At 39.7% G+C, this 25623-nt stretch overlaps 1 pseudogene; it reads right to left on the reverse strand.

Annotated features, from left to right (window-relative positions):
• Gm7159 (predicted gene 7159) lies at window positions 13653–14365 on the reverse strand (annotated as a pseudogene).

The raw sequence follows: 25623 nt of genomic DNA on the forward strand, positions 1-25623 counted from the left end.
GGACTAGAGGGTTCCTAAGGCTCATACATTATTTCTTTCATTGTCTAGCATGTGTTTACAGGAATCTGCTGTTTTGAGTTATGGTCTCCTGGCCAGATGATTGACAGGCCCAGCAGGATTAATCTGTAAGAGAAGAGACAATTGTACACAGTAGCCTAATTAATGGGGCAGTCCAGCATACCATATTTTCACTAGGGCCAGATATAGAACTCAGATTCCATCCTTTTGACCTAGAAAGGCAGTTTTTCTTTACTGGGCCTCAAGGAAGCTCTGATGCCTCCAGCTTTTCCTGTGGTATTTTACAGCTTAAGGAGGAAGATTTGTGATGCTTCTCCTATCAGTGAAATAGAAAGTGGAGTCTAAAGCTGACGTGAGTGAGGGTTCCATCCTCAATGGTCACCAAGTCTGCTAAGGCCTGTCTAGCTATATAACATGATGAAAGTATCTGACAGAAAGCAAAATTAAGGGAGGAAAGATTTGTCTTGGCTCAGGGTTTGAAAATATACAGTCCATCATGGCAGGCAAGGAATCCCAGTGTGGGGTTGGAGCAATTTGTCATATCAGGAGATGAATTCTGGTACTGCAGTGGCCTTGGGTATACTGTCATAGAACAGTACAAGACGTCTCAGCTAAGCATCCACAAAATTATCATCATCATCATCATTGTCTTACTCTATGTCTTATCTCTATGATAAAACACCATGACTAAGACTACTTTTAGAACAAATAATTTAACTGAGGGATTGCTTAGAGTTTCAGAGAGTTACTTCATGATCATTAGAGCAGGGAGCATGGCAGCAGGCAGGGATATTACCAGAGAAGTAGCTAAGGGTTTATATCCCTATCTTCAGGCAGTGGGTAGAGAGTGAAACTGGGTGTAGCTTGGGCTTTGAAACCTCAAAGCCCACCCCAGTAACATACCTCCTCCAATAAGGCCATACCTCTCTGAACAGGGCCATGCCTAATACTCTCTAAACAACTGGGAGACAAATATTCAAATCTATGAGCCTATGAGGGCCATTCTTATTCAAACCACCACCACCAGCACATCCTCTTCCTCCTCCTCTTCCTCCTCCTCCTCATCATCATAATCATCCTTTTCCTTTCCTCCTCGTCCTCGTCCTCGTCCTCCTCCTCCTCCTCTACATGGGACTTCTAGTTAAAAAGAATGATTTTATAACTGATCAGGTGGTATATGCCTATAATCTTGGAGCCTGAGGCAGTCTATCACAAGTTTAAGGTTAGCCTTGTTGAATAAATGAGAAACTATAATGGGATCTAAATATACTAAATACATGTTTGCTGACAATGATATCAGTAAGGCATGGGGTTGTATAAAACAAAGAATAAAAACAGGAAACAGAAGATGGCTCTGCCTTCTAAAAGTCTTGGGCTAGTCCAAGGTTGAGGGAGTGATTAACATAAAAAAAAAACTACAATTAAAGAAGAGTGAGGTTGGGATCCTGGGAAAGAGTACAGTTATGTGACTTTGGGAAGAGTGGGAGCTCTGCTTAAAGGAGCCATTTTCTGAGATGGAGTTTAAAACATTGGTAGAGTTTGGAAGTCTGACGTGTTCTCTGCAGTCAAGGTTCATTTACAGAGACTATGTCAACTGGCAAACATGTAAGAAGAACATTTTGAAGGAGTGGAAATTGCAGTTGGAAAGCCAGGTTAGCAGCAGATTGTACCAGCTACCAAGATGAGGAGTCTCAAATTTATTATTTAGTAACAGGAATCCCTTAAGAAGTTCTTGGACAGAATAACATGCAGGCAAGAGTTTCTAGTGCCAAGCTTAAAATTTGCTTTAAAAATAAATTTCAATAAAGAGATATGCAACTAGGTTGATTTTTTCCATTCAAAAAACCTTCAGGAAAATTCTACCATATGTCGTGGTAGGCCCACGTGCAGAGAGACCCTGTTACAGACAGCATCTTTATGAAGATGGACTGTTTGGTGCCAAGTGTGATGTGAAGAATAACTGATGCAAGGGATCAGGCAAGAAGAATCTCTCTGAAATATTCTAAGTTATATCCTCTCAGGGCTGGGGATGCAATTCGGTTATTATAGTATTTGCTTATCATGTCTGAAACCCTGGCTTTCATCCCACCACCTTATCAGTTGAGCAAGATGGAACATGTCTAAAATACCATCACTCAAAATGTAAAGACAAGAGAATCAAAAGTTTAAGAGTATCTTTTGCTCTGCCATGAGTTCAGGGCTAGCCTGGGATGCAGGGTATACAAGATCTTGTCTCAACAAAACCAACAAATTTTAAAATATAAGTTAACACTGCTCTATGGAATCACATGTTGATTCCTTTGACTGCAACAATATACAAATCACAAGCTAATATAAATGAACATGATTGTTTCCTAGTAATTACAGTGCTAAGTTAAAACTTCACTGTTCTACTGGGATGACTGGTAGTCTGCAGCCTGAGGTTTTAGGACTCTGTTGCTGCCTTAAATAGGACAGAGTTGAAAGGGAGTAGACTCCCAAAGGATGTCCCTTTCTGAGCAGTTGCATCTATAACTGAACAAATAGAAATGTCTGGGTAAAGGTTGTCTCACCCAAGCAGAAAGTACTTATTATGACTAGAGTCATTATCTTCTTTTATTTTCTTGGTGGATCTGGAGAGCAAAATTTGCCTAATATTTTTCAGAAATAAATGAAGAACAAGAAAATGAGGGAAGGAGTGAAATAGGGGGCAGGGTAGAGTGAGAGAGAGACAGCAAGGGAGAAAGACAGAGACAGACAGAGACAGAGAGACAAAGAGACAGCAACAGAGCGACAGATAGACACATATACATATATATGACTCAAGATGTGAGAACGGACTCCATAAAAATTATATATGCTCTAGTCGATGTGTACCCACACTCTCACACATATGTGCATGAGCATATGCAAAGAATAAATAAATCTTTTTAAAATTTACAATCTGGCCGTTGTCCCCCTCCCACAGTTCCTTATCCCAATCCTCCTCTCTCCTTTCTCCGAGAAGTTGCTCCTCCACCACTAGGCATCCCTACATCTTCTCCCACTGAGGCCAGACCAGGCAGTCCTCTGCTCTATATGTGCCAGTTTAAATTTGACATGGATTGGTGATTTCTGCAAGATGAGAATTAATTTTTGAAATATCATTGGAGGGCTAGAGAGATGGCTCAGTTGGAAAAGTTCTTTCTATGTAAGCACAAGGACCTTGGTTCAGCTCCCCAGCATCCAGGTAAGAAGTCAGGCACACAGTAGGATCTGTAATTCTAGTTCAGCTCCCCAGCATCCAGGTAAGAAGTCAGGCACACAGTAGGATCTATAATTCTAGTTCTGGGGAGGAACAGACTAGAGCAGAGGTTCTCAACCTGCCTCATGCTTCATGCTGTGACCCTTTAATATAGTTCCTCATGTTATGTTGACCCCCCCACCATAAATTTTTTTTGCTCATTTATAAATGTAATTTTGGCACTGTTATGAATATTAACGTATTTTCTGATGGTCTTAGTCAACCCCTGGGAAAGAGTCTTTCAGCCTCCAAAGGGAGGCTCTACATATTGAGAACTACTGGACTAGAGATCTCTTGCCCAGAGAGTTTTCTGCCCAGTTAGTTTTTGCCAAACTAGCAAACTCCAGGCTCAGTTATAGACCCCTATGTTAAAAATAAGGTGCCAAAGATATTCAGCTTACCCTATGTGGTGGTTTGAATATATATAGGTTCACACACTTGAGTGCTTGGTTCAAGTGTGAAACTGTTTGAAAGGATTACAAAGATTAGGAGTGGCCTTATTGGAGTCTGTTTGGCTTGGAGGAATTCTGGGAATGGACTTTTAGGTTTCTCTCTGGCTCTCTGCTTACACATCAAGATGTAGCTCTCCATTACTTTTCCAGTAGCATGCTACCTGCCACTGTTGATAGTGGATTAAGCAACTCAAACTGTAAGTAAACTCCCAACCAAATACTTTCTTTTGAAAAAGTTGCTTGGGTCATGGAGTCTCTTATAGCAATATGACAGTGACTAAGAGACTCTACATGGTAAAAATATCTAAAGTACTTTCCTTGGTGGGGTAGTAGGGTGTCCTTGGGTAGGAACTCACATGAAGGTGGTTACTGTTTTGTAATTAGTAGAAGTCTCATGGTTGTCTGCAGCTAGCTGACCCAGAGCTTTCCATAGGTCTTATTTTGGGAATCAGTGGATAGTTACTAGAAATGAGGCCTTTACACCTGTAGCTTATCTGGAGGTGTCTGCTTTGGCAAAGCAATGAAGACCAGCAGTGTTTGAGCCAAATTTCTCTGAATATTGTCATTCCTCACCCTGGATTTTCGTTGGGGTGCCCAGGAAGGGAAGCTCACTGGCTGTACTCTCAAAGCCTATTTAGATACCTCATTAGTATGTATAACTCTAAGTTTTTATCCTATGTGACTGATTGCCATGGTCCACTCAGTGGGGTATCATGGTTACATGTTCCAGAGCAGGCAGAGGTAGGCAGGGAATAGCTCCACTCCTGCTGTTTTCAATTCTGAGATTCACAGGGTCTGAACTCACTCAACCTTATCAGTTCTCATGCCTGTCTGGTAACAAGGTCCCACATGTCCTACAGGATATTATTGCATATTTTCACTTAACAAACAATCATAGACACTATTGCCATATTACCAAGTAACAAAACTTTAGCATATCTTCTACTTTATGGTAGAAGGGTAGTGTCTTCCCCACAAAGACTGTATGAAGCTTTTCCTCTTTGTTCCTAATGTGTTCTAGCAGCCCAGAAGTTCTGGGAATACAAAGACCAGTGAAATGGAATTTTTATCTTTAAATTTGGTATATTATATCCCCTTTAAGTATTTTTTTTTTCTGTTAAGGTCCCTGTCTATCATGGCGGAGACAGGGAAGAGTACTAAGTCACAACGTCATGTTTCATAAGCATTTTCTGAGAGAAAGCAATTCTCAGGATAAAGGAGCCCACTCACGAGGCATCTGAAGGTTCTTCCTCAGTTATGACTCACCCATGAACTTCAAAGAGTCAAGCTGGGTCAGGTAAATTAAGAGGCGATGTCCCAATGGGACTTGGTTACAAACAAGCAGCTTCCTTACTTTTTTGCCCTGACTGGCTGGAAATGATTCTGTTTGAGGTAGGAAAAAATATTTTACTCTTGGCAATGTGAAACAGTCTGTTGCCAGTTTCCTTTATGCCTCTCCACCGCCTTCTCCCTATTTTTTTCTTTTTTTTTTTCTTGTCATTAGTCTCTACCCTGCTGAGCACAGATGACCAAGATGATGAACATATTAGCTTGACGCTGTTACAGCTTTGCCAGGCTTCCTTGTCTGCTAACAGTTTAGACTCTTTAAACACTCATCTAGTTTACTCAGAATCAAATCAGAAACTTTGGTCAATTCGTTGCTCCAAATTAAATTGCCAAGTATTTTTAAGACAGTGAGAAAAAAATTTACCTTAAATGGCATCTGTAGAAGGGATGAAGAAGTGACTTTTTTTTTTTTCAAATGATAAGTATGAGTTCAGGCAGTTCAATAAAATAAAAGATGCTCCATTTTATCAATTCTTGTCTCTATAGCAACCATCCTGGAAGTCAGCCTATCATGCATAGCAAGTATCATAGGACGTCAGTATACTATCCTTAGTGTCCAGCACAGAAAGCCAGTCTACTATAGCACTGGTTTTAGTTTTGTTTCTTGTAGATGGGATAAAATACACTGACATGATGTTGAAAAGGTTTATTTGGCTCATATGTCCTGGTACAGTCAGTCCATCACTGTGGGGCATCTAAGGTGGTAGGAACTTGAAGGAGCTAGTCACAACCACAATCAAGAATAGAGAGCAGCAAATTAAGGCATGCTTGGTACTGCCTAGCTTGCCATAGTTACTCTCATACAGTAACAGATGAACCTGCCTAAGGGATGGTTCCACCCACTGTAGTTAAAGTCTCCCACTTCAACTGATGTGATTAATATAATCCATCCCCCCCCCAGAAATGCTCACAAGCCAACCTAATCTAGGCTGTCATTGAGACTCCCTTCCCAGGTGATACTAGATCCTGTCAAGTTGACAAAAATAACCATCCCAGGAAGCCACTAGTCTTGGTATTTAGTATGCTATCTCCAACAATTGTTCTAATAAGTCCATGTATTAACCAGGCATCTGTCTTAAGAAGTTTGTCTATATATCTAGGAGGTCAATTTACTAGGTGCATTAACTAGGGCAGAAAATCAATCTACTATCTTCAGCAATCAGCCCATGCATTCAATCAACCATCTATATCAACCTCTCCAGGAAGTCAGTCTATTATTTACACTGTAGATTCTACAATCAGCTCAGGAGTCAGTCTACCATTGATGCAATCACGCAAGGTTTTCAGACTCCTAAATATAGCAACCATGTCAGGAAATCCATCTGTTACCCACAGTAACCAGATCAGGAACTCAGTCTTCTTAATATTACAACCATCACAGGAACTCGGCATACCATCCATAACGATTATAGTAAGTATGTTGACTATGTTATAACAAATTGCTCAAGTAGTCAGACTAGCATTGTTAGTACCCAGACAGGGATGTCAGTTTACTAGCTCTAGTAACTAGTCCTGGAGTCAAACTACCATCTTTAACAAGTTAGCAAGTAAACTGTGATAGCAAACAACCCACATAACTAACTGGTAGCTCATATAAATTAGGACTTACTAGTGTGAAACACATAGTTATCTTTCATGATTTTTGTCTGCTCCTTTAAACATTGGGCAATCTAGAGAGAGCCAGAGATGCATCTTAGATGTTTTACAAGATGCTCCACTTTTGATATCTGGCCTCCAGCTGTCCTATCCTGACAGCATCCTTGTAGAGATGTGATGCCTTTCATTCTTCCTACTAGAAGAATGCTTTTGTGACTCAGTTGCTGTTGTGACTCTAACAAGTGTATCTTAATTTATAAGTTCTATTTTCACTCATTTTGCTGAGCATTTACTTACGTATATGCCACTGTCTAGTCTGATCACCTTGACCACAAACTAAAGTAATGGCTTGATAGTGTTCTCCCTTACTTCATTTTTGCATCTCTAAGTGATCTTCTGTATCAGTGATCCAAAGAAATGCAGAGTGTGGTATCCTGGTCCCAGTATTAAGAATTGATTTCTTTTATATTGGTCTCAGAATCACAACTTTCTTATACGACATGCAGCCCTAGATTATCATAGTGATAAAATGCTTGGATTTCTCAAAATAAGCAATATTGTTTTTTCTTCAACACAAAAGTTTCAAAATTTCTACCAACACTATTTGACATATTTCTCCTGTGCTATCGTCTAGTGTCTCAAGAGAGATTACTTTAGCTGGGCTGGAGAGATGGCTCAGACTTAAAGTGTACTTCTCTTATAGAGCCTGCAGTGGGTATCCAGTACCCATGTAGGGTGGCTCACAAGCAGCTAGTGTTCCTACTCTAGAAGATAAGTAACCTATTTCTGAACTCTAAGGGTACCTGAACTCACATATACACATACACATGGACATACCAATTAAAAAATCTTTAAAAGATTTTCCTAGCTATGACCTCCTTTACACAGACTTTGATACGTTTACCAGTTTGCTCTATTTTCAATATGAATTTCTACATTTATAAAATTGGATTAAGGCTTGTTTCCATGTTTTTAATAGTTGGCATGTTTAATAGTGATTTAAACAATGTATTTTCAGTGGATGAGTTTTTCTTATATACCTACGATAAATTCACAGGGTCTACTTATTTCTCTCTGGTGGCCACTGTAATAGTGATTAAAGTGATCAGTCCTCATGACTAAACCTTATAACAGGCTAGGTAACATAATGGTTGTCTTCTATTCTTTTTTGTTTACTTTTACCTCAGCCATTCTGACCTTTGGGATTATTTATCTCCATGTATACATGATGAATCTGACATTCAAAGATCTTTAGCATTTTGATATCACTGGGGATTGTAAGCAGATTAGACTGAAAATCAACACTGGTATTTTCCAAGAAGAAAGAAAATTTACCTTTCCATATGAAAATCATAAGGGTGATCAAGCTAATCTATAGTTTCAACAGACACTCTGAAAGTCAAGAATTATGGTGGACACATTCTGTATAAAGTATGATATTGTGGTATAAGAAACATGTTCTTAGGATTGGAGATATAGCACTGTCACAAACTAATATTTAGATTTTACTCTGGTTCCTGAATACTGGCTCCTAAGACCTTTGCAGTTTCCTAAGAAAGGGGACTGTCTGAAAGATACAGTTTCCTAACATCTTGGTAATATTCTTGACAATATGAACATCATTTGTTCTAAGGAGTTAGTTTTTGCAGGATCCTGAATGGCCTCATTACTGACTCTAATTGTCAAGTGAATCAGCCATGTAATTAGGGGATTACACATTTTGGCTCTAACCCTGGACCTCATGTGAGGAGAGCGTAAAGAAATGACCACTAATGGACTATGTCTTTGTAAATGCCCAAGGGCAGGTTATGAAGAATTTTTAGGCAGTGCTGCACCTGGAAAATACATGAAAGGACGATGAACATTCTGGTGTGCTTTGCCCTATGTATTCTTTCCATTTGTCCCTTTTAGGGCATCCTTCATAACAATCATCTGTTTCACAAAAGGTAACCATAAGTGTCCTACTTAGCATGAACTGTCAACACAGCCTAGAGTCATGTGACAGAGGAATTGCCTAGATCAGATTTGTCTATGGGCATGTCTATGGGGATTTTCCTTGATAGTTAACTGTTGCAGGAGCGAGAACATCAACATTCCTGGGCTCTATAAAGGAAACCAAGCATAGACCTGCAGAGCCAACCAGTAGTATCCTTTGTAGCTCTTGCTTCAAGTTCCTGCTTACATTCTTACCTGACTTACATCAATCACAGACCATAACTTACAAGCTAAAATAAACCACTTTGTCTTTTAAGCTTCTTTTGTCCAGAGTGCTTTATTAGAAGTACATAAACAAAAATAGAAAAGTAATAAAAGTGTTTCCCTGGACTGCAAGCTGTCCCAGCATACTAAACTTAAGAACGAAGTAATAGAAGCCCCAGGTCATGGGAAGGTGATCAGAAGTATAGGTGGCAACCTTCCTTGTGCATGCTAGTCCAAAGTGAGGAGAGCTCTTGAGGAGTGAGCTAAAGGTCTCCAAGCTCTAGATCTCACATTAATGTTCCTAAATCATATCAGAATTGAGCTGAACTCTAGAGCCCTGAGAGGAATCCATGGTAAAAATGTTTAATAAGCGAATACATCTTGAATCACTGTGTTGAGTGTGAAACTGAAAGCTGTGTTGTTGTTGTTGTTGTTGTACAGACTGGGTAGATAGGCAATTCACACCCCTAGACTTCATACTTGTACAGTTTTCTTCTCCCTTAAGTTTAAATGTTGTTCCTAAGTCAATATTCACAGCACTTCCATGGCCATTGCGGTGCAACCAAGAGGACAAAATTTGAGCTGCCTCATTCACAAAGCCCAGTGAAAGCAGAGTTAGTAGCCCTCAGCTTTCTTGCTTCAGTCTTCACGCCCTAACCAAGCATCCTGTCTGTAGTCCATTCGCTACTACATTTGACATTGTTCTCTTGTCTGTTTTTGCTAGTTAAGCAACCTTCCAGAACCAGTTCAGTGCTGAGTGTTCCAAGGCACACGGACTCTATGCTTTGCTCAGTCACAGTGAACTGGGTCACAAGTTCATGGATGCCCTGCTCACAAATTGACAGTATTTGGAACCACACCAGAATAGGGCTGTACCTAAAAGTTCACAGGGTCCTAAACCCATTTCCTTTGGGAGCAAGCATTCAGCACTCACAAACCCAGTGTACTGGGAGACTTTATAAAAACATAACTGTAATAAATAATGAGATTAAACTGTATCTACTATTGCCTGGAGTGTAATTTTCAGGGTCTGGACTTTATTTTCCCTGTGAAGCAAGTACAGTGGAGAGTGAGGCTGTCTGATTTGTATTACTAAATACCTCCAGTAAAATGAGTGTTTCTGTGTGTCCATCGTGGCCGTTCGTTCTCTTGAGGAGAATAATATTCTCCCTTCCCCTTCCCTAAGTGAGGGTAGGATTACGGTTTTGATCTGGCAAAGCATACCTCGACTTCCACATTCTGGTAACACGTGGCTATCAAGTGTTTTCTGGGTTTGACAGTGGTCTAACAGGTGAGAACCTAGGCAGCGAAGCAAATAAAGATTGAACTGGTTAAAGAAGTTTCCTCGTGGAAACATCATCTTACCCTTGAGAGTATGTAAAGACCTTGAGATAGTATGTCAAGTCAAGATGAGCCTAAAAGCCTTTAAACATGACTTGCCACCAGTGACTGGACAAGGGGTGCTCCCAATTTCTGCCCTTCTTGTTATATCAATTACATTTGCTATGGCATGCAGGAGCATGAGGGTTCATTTATGTAGCTCCACAGTTAGATCATGAACTCACTGGGGACAGGAATGATTGATGCTCACTGCTATGGTCTATTCCAGTTAAGGTTGTTCTGTTTTTCATGGGAGGAACTGGAACACACTGAAGTTCAAAGAATTATTTAAAAATTCCGACTAATGGGGAAAATAAAAACGTGGCTTTCATAAGAATGTATGAAACCCAGGGCAGCAAGTGAGGAACATTTGGGCCTCCAGAAGGAATGGTTTTGAAAACCACAAATTCAGGTCAGAGTTGGGGAGATCTCAGTGGTAAGACATTTGCCTAAATGGCAAGGCCATAAGCCTGACCCAAAATACTATAATTTAAAAACAAAACAAAACAAAACAAAAAAACAGAAACAAAAAAAAAAGCCAAAACTGGAAATGTTTTCTCTATACTTCTGTCACGTAATGGACTCTCCTATTTTTCTACCATTTAGATATCAGCTTTATTTTTCTGTTCTTGACCACATCTTATTTATTATTAATATTATATGTATCCTGCTTGCTTTAATTCAATAGTTCTTAGATGCTAACCAGTAACTTCTGCTGGATACTGAGCAATCTGACCTCTACAGCTCCTCTCTGTGCAGCATCCCATGACTGGTTTGTTCACAGCTACCCTATTTGGGCTAATCCTAAGAGAATGATAAATTGCTCACTGTGAGATCAACAGTGATTGCAGAAATGATCAGATTGTCTTCAAAAAGGTTATAAACAAATGTCTTAGTAACTGAGACCTAGAAAACACTGAATTTACATGTTGAGTACATAGATAGAGCATATTGGCCAATGTTGTAAGTATCATCCCCAGCAACAACTGTTTGCTCTTTCTCTCAATATAACCCTACATTAGTCTGAGTATTGAGGGGAGGTAGGCTTAGAAAATATTATTTCAACTTGGGGGTGTGCTAAAGATAATTCTCTTTGGCATGTAATAACCAACTGTCCCTGGATTGTTAAACTCTGCTTTGGTAAAGTCCTGCTGGTAGTTTCAAACCAGCAGTGATAAGAGTAATTTATTTTTACTGCAGAAAGTAGTCAAGGCTTCAAATATAGCTGTTTTTTGTTTTGTTTTGTTTTATTTGGGTTTGTTTTTAATCACATAGACAGTAGGAGTAGCTTCATAGCAACACTTACTGGCTACACCAGTGGCAACATGTGATCCACGACTGTTAACAGTCTTAGATGCTAACCAGTAACTTCTGCTGGATACTAGAGCAATCTGACCTCTACAGCTCCTCTCTGTGGAGCATCCCATGACTGGTTTGTTCACAGCTACCCTATTTGGCTTTAGTATCCAGACTGTTAATAATGGAAATCCCAAACTTTAGTTGTCAAGAATTTAACCAGCAGTTTGCTTGTGTTACCACTAAGGCCTGGACATTCTGGAATTTCCTTCTCGAAAAGGAAGCATTCTGATTTCTTGTCTTATAGCCAATTTATAGTGGTAAGAGTTAAGTCTAACAAGTCAAAGGCAATGATGGAAAGAAAAGAAATGAAAGAAGATGTTACTATTTTGGTTTCTAAGGGCAGGGTTTGTGTAGCAAAATGCTTTGCCTAGCATGTTCAAGGTTCTAAATTCAATCCCATGGACTCGTTGTATGAAATGTGGAACTCACCTGATTCAAAGTATCCTATTAATACGTCAAAAGATAATCTGTGTATTTAAGATGCTTTTAAAAGAATAGTCAATAACTCGTAGCCAAAGTATTCTGAGATGGACAATGAATCTCATTTGTGTATGACATCATTTAGTTAGGTGCCAGACAAAATATGTTGGACAATCCCAAAATATACAAGTATATGCGAAATGTCCTTTGGATAACGATGTCATCTTTTAACATTATGTGCAGGGTTCTCATTTTTAAATCATGGAGGAATATTGCTTTTTTTTTTCAATCAATGACCAGCGAAATACTTGAACTTTTAAACAAAAGATGTAGCATTTCTTAGATATTTAACTTTCTCTACATGATGTCTTCATTTCATGTTTATTATTTATGTTAGTTTTATTATGAAGAAGACTAAAATGCAGCAAACATTAAAGGCATTACATGCACCAAAGATCCATAAGAAGATGTTTTCTTTGACTTTTCTTTTTTTATAGAAACCTTCTTAATTAGGTATTTTCTTCATTTACATTTCAAATGCTATCCCAAAAGTCCCCTATACCCTCCCACTGCCCTGCTCCCCAACCCACTCACTCCTGCTTCCTGGCTCTGGCATTCCCCTGAACTGGAGGATACAATCTTCGTGAGACCAAGGGCCTCTCCTCCTATTGATGGCCGACTAAGCCATCATCTGCTACATATGCAACTAGAGACACAAGCTCTAGGGTGTACTGGTTAGTTCATATTGTTGTTCCTCCTATAGGGTTGCAGACCCCTTTAACACCTTGGGTACTTTCTCTAGCTCCTTCATTGGGGGCCCTGTGATCCATCCAATAGATGACTGTGAGCATCCACTTCTGTGTTTGCCAGGCCTCAGCATAGCCTCACAAGAGACAGCTATATCACGGTCCTGTCAGCAAAATCTTGCTGGCAATAGTGTCTGCGTTTGGTGGTTGTTTATGGGATAGATATCTGGGTGCAACAGACTCTGGATGTTCCTTCCTTCTGTCTCAGCTCTGAACTTTGTCTCTGTAACTCCTTCCATGGGTATTTTGTTCCCCCTTCTAAGAAGGAATGAGGTATCCACACTTTGGTCTTCCTTCTTCTTGAGTTTCATGTGTTTTGCAAATTGTATCTTGGGTATTCTAAGTTTCTGGGCTAATAGCCACTTATCAGTTAGTGCATATGTGTGTTCTTTTGTGACTAGGTTATTTAACTCAGGATGATATCCTCCAGATCCATCTATTTGCCTAAGAAGTTCATAAATTCATTGTTTTTAATAGCTGATTAGTGCTCCATTGTATAAATGTACCATATTTTCTGTATCCATTCTTCGGTTGAGGGACATCTGGGTTCTTTCCAGCTTCTGGCTATTATAAATAAGACTGCTATTAACATAGTAGAGCGTGTGTCCTTCTTACAAATTAGAGCATCTTCTGGGTATAGGCCCAGGAGAGGTAAAGCTGGACCTTCCTGTAGTACTATGTCCAATTTTCTGAGGAACTGCCAGACTGATTTCCAGAGTGTTTGTACCAGCTTGCAATCCCACCAGCAATGGAGGAGTGTCCCTCTTTCTCGATACCCTCACCAGCATCTGCTATCACCTGAATTTTTTTTCCGCTTCATGGAAAATTTATTGCAACTCTCTAACACAGAATTATTTTTTCTTTTCAACATCTTGCTCTGCAGCTTCCTTCGCCCTTTTTGCTCGGATGCCAAAGAGTCGGGCATTGGCACGGGCCATTCAGAGACTGGCAAAAGCCTTAAAGTTCTTCTCTTCTTCTGTGATAACTCTGGCCTTTTCCTTTTTGTACACATTCCAGATGGGCATCACGGGTCCTGTCAGCTGGGTGGCCAGCTTAAGTTCTTCAGCAGAACTATCTCCCTTCTTCGGAGCAGAAGGCTTCCTGGGGAACAGGATGAGCTTGGAGCGGTACTCCTCAACAGCGCTGCACGTTGGCCTGCAGTGACTCCGTGGACTTGTTTCGCCTCCTCGGGTCCACAGAGATGCCGATGGTGCGAGCCATTTTCTTGTGGATGCCAGCCACCCTGAGCTCCTCCAGGCTGAAGCCCCTGCCAGCCCAGACCTTGGTGTGGTATCTCACTGTAGGGCACCTCACGATGGGCCTGATGGGGCTGGACGCAGGGCGAGGGGCGATGCGACGCACTTTCGCCTGCCGGGCCTTGCGCCTGCGGATCTTGCGCGCCAGCTGGTTGAACCAAGTGTCCACTCGCTGCTGCCAATCCTTGTGGAAGTGGGGCTTCAGTATCATGCCATTCCGGCTGGGCGCCATGACTGCCTCCTATACAGGAGAACGGCCGAGCGGAAAGGTCACCTGAATTTTTGATCTTAGCGATTCAGGCTGGTGTGAGGTGGAATCTCAGTGTTGTTTTGATTTGCAGTTCCCTGATGATTAAGGATGTTGAACATTTTTTCAGGTGCTTCTCAGCCATTCAGTATTCCTCAGTTGAGAATTCTTTGTTTAGCTTTGTACCCCATTTTTGATGGGGTTATTTGATTTTCTGGAGTCCAGCTTCTTGAGTTCTTTGTATATATTGGATATTAGTCCTCTATCTGATTTAGGATAGGTAAAGATCCTTTCCCAATTTGTTGGTGGCCTTTTGTCTTATTGACAGTGTCTTTTGCCTTATATAAGCTTTGCAATTTTATGAGGTCTCATTTGTCGATTCTCTATCTTACAGCACTAGTCATTGCTGTTCTGTTCAGGAATTTTTCCCCCTGTGCCCATATCTTTGAGGCTTTTGCCCACTTTCTCCTCTATGAATTTCAGTGTCCCTGGATTTATGTGGAGTTCTTTGATCCACTTAGACTTGAGCTTTGTACAAAGAGATAAGAGTGGATCAATTTGTGTTCTTCTCCATGATAACTGCCAATTGAGCCAGCACCATTTGTTGAAAATGCTGTCCTTTTTCACTGGAAGGTTTTAGCTCCTTTGTCAAAGATCAAGTGACTGTGCATGTGTGGTTGCATTTCTGGGTCTTCAATTCTATTCCATTGATCTACCTGTCTGTCATTGAACCAGTACCATGCTGTACCAGTAATTGTTCTGTAGTACAGCTTGAGGTCAGGCATGGGGATTCCACCAGAGGTTCTTTTATTGTTGAGAATACATTTTGCTATCCTAGGTTTTTTTGTTATTCCAGATGAATTTGCAAATTGTCCTTTCTAACTCGGTGAAAAATTGAGTTGGAATTTTGATGGGGATTGCATTGAATCTGTAGATTGCTTTCAGCAAGATAGCCATTTTGACTATATTAATCCTGCCAATCCATGAGCATGAGAGATCTTTCCATCTTCTGAGATCTTCTTTGATTTCTTTCTTCAGAGACTTGAAGTTCTTATCATATAGATCTTTCATTTCCTTAGTTAGAGACACACCCAGGTGTTTTATATTACTTGTGACTATTGTGAAGGGTGTTGTTTCCCTAATTTCTTTCTCATCTTGTTTATCCTTTGTGTAGAGGATTGACTTATTTGAGTTAATTTTATATACAGCTACTGCACTGAAGCTGTTTATCAAGTTTAGGAGTTCTCTTGTGGAATTTTTAGGGTCACTTGTATATACTATCATATCATCTGCAAATAGTGATATTTTGACTTCTTCCTTTCCAACTTGTATCCCCTTGATCTCCTTTTGTTGTCTAATTGCTCTAGCTAGGACTTCAAGTACAATGTTGAATAGGTAGGGAGAAAATGGATAGCCTTTTCTAGTCCCTGATTTTAGTGGGATTGCTTCAAGTTTCTCTCCATTTAGTTTGATGCTGGCGACTGGTTTGCTGTATATTGCTTTTATTATGTTTAGGTATGGGCCTTGAATTCCTGATCTTTCCAAGACTTTTATCATGAATGGGTGTTGGATTTTGTCAAATGCTTTCTCAGCATCTAACAAGATGATCATGTGGTTTTTATCTTTGAGTTTGTTTATATAGTGGATTATGTTGATGGATTTCCATATGTTAAACCATCCCTGCATCCCTGGGATGAAACCTACTTGATCATGATGGGTGATCATTTTGATATGTTCTTGGATTCAGTTTTCGAGAATTTTATTGAGTATTTTGCATCAATATTCATAAGGGAAATTGGTCCGAAGTTCTTTTTCTTTGTTGGGTCTTTATGTGGCTTAGGTGTCAAAGTAATTGTGGCTTCATAGAATGAATTGGGTAGAGTACCTTCTGTTTCTATTTTATGGAATAGTTTGAGACGAAGTGGAATTAGGTTTTTTTGAAGGTCTGATAGAACTCTGCACTAAACCTGTCTGGTCCTGGGCTTTTTTTTGGTTGGGAGACTATTAATGATTGCTTCTATTTCTTTAGGGGATATGGGACTGTTTAGATCATTAATGTGATCCTGATTTAACTTTGGTACCTGGTATCTGTCTAGAAAATTGTCCATTGCATCCAGGTTTTCCAGTTTTGTTGAGTATAGCCTTTGTACTAGGATCTGATGATGTTTTGGATTTCCTCCTGTTCTGTTGTTATGTCTCCCTTTTCATTTCTGATTTTGTTAATTAGGATACTGTCCCTGTGCCCTCTAGTTAGTCTGGCTAAGGGTTTATCTATCTTATTGATTTTTTCAAAGAACCAGCTCCTGGTTTGGCTAATTTTTTTGAAAAGTTCTTTTTGTTTCCACTTGGTTGATTTTAGCCCTGAGGTTGATTATTTCCTGCTGTCTACTCCTCTTGGTGAATTTGCTTCCTTTTGTTCTAGAGCTTTTAGGTGTGCTGTCAAGCTGCTAGTGTATTCTAGTTTTTGTTTGTTTGTTTGTTTGTTTGGTTTTTGTTTTTTTTTGTTTTTTTGGTTTCTTTTTTTTTTTTTTTTTTTTTTTTTTTGGCAGCACTCAGAGCTATGAGTTTTCCTTTTAGGACTGCTTTCATTGTATCCCATAAGTTTGGGTATGATGTGGTTTAATTTTCATTAAACTCTAAAAGGTCTTTAATCTCTTTCTTTATTTTTTCCTTGACCAAAGTACCAGTAAGTAGAGTGTTATTCAGCTTCAATGTGAATGCTGGCTTTCTATTATTTATGTTGTTATTGAAGATCAGCCTTAGTCTGTGGTGATCTGATAGGATGCATGAGATAATTTCAATATTTTTGTATCTGTTGAGGCCTGTTTTGTGACCTATTATATGGTTAATTTTGGAGAAGGTACCATGAAGTGCTGAGAAGAAGGTATATCCTTTTGTTTTAGGATAAAATGTTCTGTAGATATCTGTTAAATCCGTTTGTTTCATAACTTCTGTACATTTTAATGTGTCTCTGTTTAGTTTCTGTTTCCAGGATCTGCCAATTGATGAGAATGGGGTGTTGAAGTCACCCATTACCTGTGTGGTGCAATGTGTGATTTGAGCTTTACTGTAGTTTCTTTAATAAATATGGATGCCCTTGCATTTGGAGCATAGATATTCAGAATTGAGAGTTCATTTTGGAAGACTTTACCTTTGATGAGTATGAAGTGCCCCTCCTTGTCTTTTGATAACTTTGGGTTGGAAGTTGATTTTATTTATATTAGAATGGCTACTCCAGCTTATTTCTTTGGATCATTTGCTTGGAAAATTGTTTTCCAACCTTTTACTCTGAGGTAGTGTCTGTCTTTGTCCCTGAGATGGGTTTCTTGTAAGCAGCAAAATGTTGGGTCCTATTTGTGTAGCCAGTCTATTAGTCTATGTCTTTTTATTGGGGAATTGAGTCCATTGATGTTAAGAGAAATTAAAAGAAAAGCAATTGTTTCTTCCTGTTATTTTTATTGTTAAAGTTGGGATTCTGTTCTTGTGACTGTCTTCTTTTAGGTTTGTTGAAGGATTACTTTCTTGTTTTTTCTAGGGCATAATTCCCTTCCTTGTGTTGGAGTTTTCCCTTTATTATCCTTTGAAGGGCTGGATTCATGGAAAGATATTGTGTGAATTTGGTTTTGTCATGGAATACTTTGGTTTCACCATTTATGGTAATTGAGAGTTTTGCTGGCTATAGTAGCCTGGGCTGGCATTTGTATTCTCTTAGGGTCTGTATAACCTCTGTCCAGGATCTTCTGACTTTCATAGTCTCTGGTGAGAAGTCTGATGTAATTCTAATAGGTCTTCCTTTATATGTTACTTGACCTTTTCCCCTTACTGCTTTTAATATTCTGTCTTTATCTAGTTCATTTTGTAGTTCTGATTATTATGTGTCAGGAGAAATTTCTTTTCTGGTCCAGTCTATTTGGAGTTCTGTATGCTTCTTGTATATTCATGGGCATCTCTTTCTTTAGGTTAGGGAAGTTTTCTTCTATAATTTTGTTGAAGATATTTGCTGGCCCTTTAAGTTGAAAATCTTCATTCTCATCTATACCTATTATTCTTAGATTTGGTCTTCTTATTGTGTCCTGGATTTCCTGGATGTTTTGAGTTAGGATCTCTCTCTCTCTCTCTTTTTTTTTTTTTTTTTTTGCATTTTGCATTTTCTTTGATTGTTGTGTCCATGTTGTCTATGGAATCTTCTGCACCTGAAACTCTCTCTTCCATCTCTTGTATTCTGTTCCTCATGCTCACATCTATGGTTCCTGATTTCTTTCCTGGAATTTCTATCTCCAGAGTTGTCTCCCTTTGTTTGTTTTTGTTGTTGTTGTTGTTTCTACTTCCATTTTTAGATCTTGGATGGTTTGTTCAATTCCATCACCTGTTTGATTGTGTTTTCCTGTAATTCTTTAAGGGGTTTTTGTGTTTCCTCTTTAAGTACTTCTATCCATTTAGCCGTGTTCTCCTGTATTTATTTAAGTGAGTTATTAATGCCCTCCTTAAAATCCAGCATCTTGAGATGTGATTTTAAATCTGAATTTTGCTTTTTGCATGTGTTGGGGTATCCAGGACTTGCTGTGGTAGGCGTACTGTGTTCTGATGATGCTGAGTGGTCTTGGTTTCTGTTAGTAAGATTCTTATGTTTGCCTTTTGCCATCTGGTAATCTCTGGTGTTAGATATTCTAGCTGTCTCTGGCTGGAGTTTGTTCCTCCTGTGATTCTGTTAGCCTCGGTCAGCACTCCTGGGTGTCCAACTCTCTCCTGAGTCCCAGTGGTCAGAGCACTCTCTGCAGGCAAGCTCTCCATTGCAGGGAAGGTACACAGAGGTCTGGCACTCAGCTCTGCCTCCTGGCTGAGGATGAAGGCCAGAAGGGACCCTGTCCAAGAAGCTCTGTTGCTTCTGTGGCCTATGCACTCTCCTGTGCAAACTTGTCTCTGAGAGACTTGGGATACAAGAAGGCACTCTCACCTGGGTCTTGGGGTCAGAGCCCTCTCTGGAGGTCTACTTTCCTCAGTGATCCTAAGATCCTGGGTGTTCTATGGCGCCTGCTGTGTGGAGAGTCCTCTGGGGACCCTGGGACTGTCCCCTGAGTTCATGCCCAAGGTGGCCAGGGGCTGGCGCTGACCAAAACAAACCCTAGCCGCTGGTCGGGCAGGTTTCCTGTGTCCCTGTTCCTGCTGGCACAGTTCCCTCCTGGTTGTTTTGGAACAGATGTTGTGTTCCACTCACCAGTGATCCCAAGATCCTTGGTGTGCTAGGGTGCCTGCAGTGTGGGAACCATTCCTCTGGGAACCATAGGACTGTCTACCCGAGTTCATGCCCAAGGTGGCCTGGGGCTGGCGACTTGTTTGACTTTTCAGTACACTGAGTCTAGGAACAGGGTTCAGGTAAATACTGTTCTAGCTGATTCTTACCAAGTTCAGATGCAATGAATCATGTCAATAAATTCAAACTCTCTCTAGAAACTCCATTAACGTCAATCCCAGACAAGAAAAAGATATTTCAATTGTGCTTGACCACAAATGCTCTTAGTCTCTTTTCTGTTCTGTAACAGAATGCCTGAGACTTAGTAACATATAAAGAAAAGTGATTGATTTGGAGTCATGGTTGTGTAAATCTAGCTTCTGGAAGGGCTTCATAAAAGCAGAAGGAAAGTGGGTGAATGTGGGCTAGAGACACATGATGTGCCAGATAAAGACCCACTCTCAGGATAGGCAACCTGCCTAGTCCTGTGGCAGCCAGGAAAATATGCTAATCCATTTAAATGTAATCACCCCCTAGATCGTCAATATGTCTTAGCACTACTATCCTGAGGACCAAACCTCACCAAATATGACTTTGGTGGGAACAAGCCATATTTATACAATAGCAGATGTCACCTCAGGGACATCTAATAAGAGAAAGTGCATCACGGACCAAGCACATTATTCGTCTATGAAAAAATTAAAAGTTCAGTAGCTAAGGCAAAATGCTCTTTACTGAATTCATTTTTGTTAGTCCTTCACCTAAGGACCACCTATTTGTATAACAATAGCTGAAATGTTGTGCTAGATATTCCCTCTTTTAGTTTCTATTAGCATTGTAACCGTGCCTGCTTCTGTTCTACATTTTTTTCCTTGTGTGTTTCAATCAAAATGTCACTTTGCCACTGTTCCTAGAGTGCACTTAATATTTTCATTAAAACCAATAAAACCAAGAAATGACAAGGGTGCAGGTGGGAGCAGGCAATTAAACTCCTCCTCTACGTATTGTTAAATAGCAGTTGAGGAAAGAAAGAAGCCCCCATTGAACACCTGTCCCTTCTTCTTTGAATGGCAGCTAGCAGAAATCCACTTAGCTGGCTATTGTCTGCTTATTTTCCTGACAGATAATGTGAAAAAGCAGGCAGTTATGGGGCCAGTAATTCAGAATTAATTTTCCCTTCACAAGAGTGCTGTGGACACTGAGTGCAGTAATGGTGCCTGATCGGGATTCAGAGGGGTAAACAAGACAATTTGAGATGATGGGCAGGAGATAAAAGCCCTTTAAAGGGCCATTCCTTTTGCTAGTTTGACCCTTGGAGGGTTGTTTTTTTGGGGGGAGGGGGGTTGTTGTTGTTGCAGGGCTTTTTTTTTTCTTTTTGTACATTTTATTACTTTTAAATGTGTCTCCGAGAAACTAAATCTGAAGGCTTAATCATTAAAGATCCGCCTGGTGTGTTTCTGTACCTGCGTGTTTACACCCATTGAGATAGAAGACAAAGGGAAGATGACTGCTATGCTACTCTGCATTTCCCCTCCATATTAAAAATGTGTGTGGCTGCAGAAGACAGCTGTGAAGTCACCCATTATGACTGTTTGTGGGGCTTCCTCCTGTGAGCTTCTACCTCAGTTGAGAAAATTACCACATTTCCTTTAATGAACCAAGACCTTTTGCTAACCCGCCATTATTGCTTATTTAATTCTGATTGGAAACATCCACCCCTAACATGCACAGCAAACACTGGTCTCATCAGACTAAATCAAGATTTTCTCTTGCTTTTAGTTCTTCTGTCTCCTTCTCTCTCTTGGCCCTTCCCCCTCCTCTCTCTCTCTCTCTCTCTCTCTCTCTCTCTCTCTCTCTCTCTCACACACACACACACACACACACACCCACACACACAAACACACCCCCACACCCTTCCTCCCTTCCTCTTTCCCACTACCCCCTTCTTCCTGCTTTCTCTAACTTCCTCTTCCCAAACGCTAACTGCCCAAATCTTCTCCACAAACAAGCTGAATAAAGGCTCCCTGGGGATGAGACAAAGAAGAGGATTAGAAACAACTGTTGTCTGGCCAGGCTTCAAGACCCCATTGGCAGACAAATTGCAGACAGAGCTTGTGAATTATCTATCTCCCACACACTGGACGCAAACCACTCAGAATAAATCAGCATCGGAGATTGATTTCCACAGAATTGCTTTATTTCTCAGGTAAAATTTATTGATCTGTTATAGAAAAATAAAATCAAAAGAAGACAAGCTATGCTAAAATAGCAAGCATAAATCCTCCAGCAAACCCTGGCATCTGTGACACTTGGTGTTTGGTGTAGAGTATATCCCTAGGGAAGTCTGTCTTCGTGATGTTTCATTACTGGAGAGAAAACTTAGAAAATGCAAACATTTTGAAGCTCATTCATTAGTTTATAAAAAAGTGCACATTCATGAAGGTGGTGCTCCTAATTCACATACCCCAACTAAGGATATTTTTACCTATTATGTTTTTTCTCTCTCTCCTTAAAATATCAATATGGTAATATCCTATCCATGGAGACATTAAGTAAGAATAAGATTACTGGAAGTTTTGCTGCTCAGAATAACTGAGTTACAGACATTCTTTCCCATGGGTTCACCTCTTACCTTACAAACTTCTCAAGACTAGGTACATAATTGCATGTCTTTGTTTCATATACACATCACTGACTGCTTAGGCAGCCTTTCCTAAATGCCTAGCACATGCCTATTTGATGACCTACTACTCTCAAGTTACCAGGCACACAAATAGTGTTCACAGAATCAAATTCTGCTTTCTGTACACAGCAGAAGAAAGCCAGTGCCATCCGCCCCTGTAAATATCGTCAGTCCCTGTTCTTAGATGTGATCTTTCCAGAGCCGCACTGAGGCACACACACAACAGGGCACACAGATCAGAAACATCCTAGAATGTCTATTCTTACATTAGAAACGTATGTGCTTGGCCAGTTATGCACCCATACCCATAGTAGAGTAGAAAAAGAGCCCATATACAACCTAGAGCACACCATAAGGGAAAGGTGGTTCAATATCCAGGGCCCACATATGGTAGGAGAGAGCTAACTCTCCCAAATTGTTCCCTGACCTCCATACACATATACACATGCTATAGTATGCACATACATACCCATAATATATATATTATGTATATATATATATGTATACACATACATGCATCCATACATACTCCCCATACATACTAAATACAAAACATACATACATACAAACTTGTGCATGTGTAAATTTAGGTGTCTTATTTTACTTACCTATTATAATTACATTGTAGAATATACAGGTTCCAACCAGTAAGGGTCCGTTCCATCCACTAATATGGTAATATAAACAGTATATAGCTATTTATGGATTTCATAGTTATTTCTACCAATTGACAACCAAGCAGCAGATGCATGGTGGAAGTTGTTGGAAATTAGAAGAATATTCAGGTATTGTTTGCAGTTAGGAGTGAGAAACTTTAATATTAGAAAGAATGAAATCTATATTCATGAAACATTTACCCTCAGGCATTAGAGAATTATTACTAAATGACTACGTGTGTGTGTGTTCACATTGTGAAGATATACATGTGACAACTCTTCAGCCACTGGAGCATAGCATATAACAGTTATGACCAAGACAGAGACTGTATATTTTTGCCCAGTAGCCACATGCCATCCATAACTGCTTTATGGATAAATCATTCTCACCCAAATCTCCAAGCTTCTTTACATATGAAAGTTATGATAAGAACCAGGATGAGTCAAAATGTCCCTGAATAACTATGGTTGCTTTGTGGTGTTACTTTCGTAATCATTCCAAAAAAAAATCTTAAAACTATGCAAATGAATGTGCCATAGCCAAATTAGAAGAAAGCACATTCTATACAATATATTAAAAGTCAGTTTCTGTTTCTCTTTCTAAGTGAGTTAAAAAAATATAGGTAGAAGAAAATTTCCAAGACATTCCAAGAAAGGAATTTGAGACTTACAGCAATTTATAGCAGCATCTGGTTTACTTAATGGAACATTATCTGCTATTGGTTATGTTTATCAAGTTGCTTTGGCTTATAGAGTATCAAAGTGTTAATTGTTAGACATCTTGGAAACTTTTTACTGTCCAGGGTTCTATTTCAGACTATGTATTATGAGACATTGAGGCATTGAATGATTAAACATGTTCTGATGTAAGTGGTTACAATAAAAGGGATATATTGTTTATCCTTCTTTTACTAAGTCTTTCAGAGCTCATTCCATAAAGGTAATGATGAAACATGATCACCTTTTTTGTATTGTTGTGTTTCATTTTTTTTATTTTTTATTAGGTATTTTCTTCATTTACATTTCAAATGCTATCCAGAAAGTCCCCTATACCATCTCCCTGCCCTGCTCCCCAACCCACCTACTCCTGCTTCCTGGCCCTGGCATTCCCCTGAACTGGGGCATATGATCTTCACAAGACCAGGGCCTCTAATCCCATTGATGGCTAACTATGTCATCCTCTGCTACATATGCAACTAGAGACACAACCTCTAGGGGTTACTGGTTAGTCCATATTGTTGTTCCTCCTATAGGGTTGCAGACCCCTTTAACACCTTGGGTACTTTCTCTAGCTCCTTCATTGGGGGCCCTGTGTTCCATCCAATAGATGACTGTGAGCATCCACTTCTGTATTTGCCATGCACTGGCAGAGCCTCACAAGAGAGAGCTATATCAGGGTCCTGTCAGCAAAATCTTGCTGGCATATGCAATAGTGTCTGGGTTTGGTGGTTGTTTATGGGATGGATCCCTGGGTGGGGCAGTCTCTGGATGGTCCTTCCTTCTGTCTCAGCTTCTGTAACTCCTTCCATGAATATTTTGTTCCCCTTCTAAGAAGGAGCGAAGTATCCACACTTTAGTCTTCCTTCTTGAGTTTCCTGTGTTTTGCAAATTGTATCTGTTAAATCCATTTGTTTCATAACTTCTGTTAGTTTCAATGTGTCTCTGTTTAGTTTCTGTTTCCAGGATCTGTCCATTGAGGAGAGTGGGGTGTTGAAGTCTCCCACTATTATTTTGTGCAGTGCAATTTGTGCTTTGAGCTGTACTATAGTTTCTTTACTGAATGTGGATTTGGAGCATAGATATTCAGAATTGAAAGTTCATCTTGGAAGGTTTTACTTTTGATGAGTATAAAGTGCCCCTCCTTGTCTTTTTTGATAACTTTGGGTTGGAAGTTGATTTTATTCAATATTAAAATGGCTACTCCAGCTTGTTTCTTTGGACCATTTACTTGGAAAATTGTTTTCCAGCCTTTTGAGGTACTGTCTGTCTTTGTCCCTGAGGTGGGTTTCCTGTATGCAGCAAAATGTTGGGTCCTGTTTATATAGCCTTTCTGTTAGTCTATGACATTTTATTGGGGAATTGAGTCCATTTATATTAATTGATATCAAGGAAAAGTAATTGTTGCTTCCTGTTATTTTGTTGTTAGAGTTGGGATTCTGTTCTTGTGACTGTCTTCTTTTAGGTTTGCTGAAGGATTACTTTCTTGTTTTTTCTAGGGCATAATTCCCCTCCTTGTGTTGGAGTTTTCCCTTTATTATTATCCTTTTATTATCCTTTATTATTATCCTTTATTATCCTTTGCAGAGCTGGATTCATGGAAAGATATTGTGTGAATTTGGTTTTGTCATAGAATACTTTGGTTTCTCCATCTATGTTAATTGAGAGTTTTGCTGGCTATAGTAGCCTGGGCTGGCATTTGTATTCTCTTAGGGTCTGTATAACCTCTGTCCAGGATCATCTGGCTTTCATAGCCTCTGGTGAGAAGTCTGGTGTAATTCTAATAAGCCTGCCTTTATATGTTACTTGACCTTTTCCCCTTACTGCTTTTAATATTCTGTCTTTATTTAGTGCATTTGTTGTTCTGAATATTATGTGTCGGGAGGAATTTCTTTTCTGGTCCAGTGTATTTGGAGTTCTGTAGGCTTCCTGTATGTTCATGGGCTTCTCTTTCTTTAGGTTAGGGAAGTTTTCTTCTATAATTTTGTTGAAGAT

The sequence above is a fragment of the Mus musculus genome, chromosome 19, assembly GCF_000001635.26.
Source record: "Mus musculus strain C57BL/6J chromosome 19, GRCm38.p6 C57BL/6J".
NCBI classification, from domain to species: Eukaryota; Metazoa; Chordata; class Mammalia; order Rodentia; family Muridae; genus Mus; species Mus musculus.